This window comes from Gavialis gangeticus, unplaced genomic scaffold (genome assembly GCF_001723915.1).
Source record: "Gavialis gangeticus isolate Ggan-Ray unplaced genomic scaffold, GavGan_comp1, whole genome shotgun sequence".
Lineage (NCBI taxonomy): Eukaryota > Metazoa > Chordata > Crocodylia > Gavialidae > Gavialis > Gavialis gangeticus.
In genome coordinates this window covers 168,828,572-168,829,482 of record NW_017728992.1, presented here as the reverse complement: position 1 = coordinate 168,829,482, position 911 = coordinate 168,828,572, and positions in this window count along the sequence as shown.

Sequence of the window (911 nt, the reverse complement as noted above, 5' to 3'; positions counted from 1 at the left end):
GGGGCCCCCCCCCCCCCGTCCAAATTCCTGTGGGATACTCCATCCGCCCCAGCATCTCAACATTCACAAAGCCTGGTGCCTAGAGGTATGTAGAAAAGACATTTAAAAGTATGTCTACGTCCAAATCGCCAAATCGATTCGGAGGGTTCTGATTTGATTTAGAGAGATTAAAGGGTCCTCTGATTCCATCTGGATTTGAAGATTCAGCCACCAAATTGGGCCGAATCTCTGCCAAACTGAATCAGGGACCAAAGCTTTGCACAGCCCTACAAGGTAGTGCTGTCCTATGCTTGCAGAAAATCAGATTGCAGAATTTTCTTATTTACTGACTGTGGGCTTGGATACATGACAAATTTATATTAGCATAGCCAGGCTTTACACCACTGTCAACTAGTAGGGGGCATAACCTGCTTCCCTATTTTAGCATAACTTACTTGAATCTGGTGTAGAATTTCCTCTGGAAAAATTTCAGTGGTAATACTACACTAGGGTAAGCTAAATGAGATTAGTATTGTCTACCTGGAGCTATCCTGTAGTACAGGGGTGGGCAAATTGCAGCCCGCGGGCCAGATGTGGGCCACCAAGCCATTCTATCTGGCCCACGGGGCCCCTAAAAATATGAGAAACTTAATATTTATCTGCCCCTGGCTGCTTGTCATGTGGCCCTCAATGGTTTGCCAAAACTCAGTAAGCGGCCCTCTGCCCAAAATAATTGTCTGCCCGTGCTGTAGTAGCTATTTCCTATAAGTAACCAGGTGCTATTTGCTCCCCTGCCACCTTGTGGCCAGGTATTGTAATATCCCTAGCAGTTACCTTAGAACAGCTGTTTGTCTGTCCAGGCACGAGACCAAAGTAAATTATACCAATGTAAATGTAATGCACCCAATCCCTATGTAACATATTGAGGATTT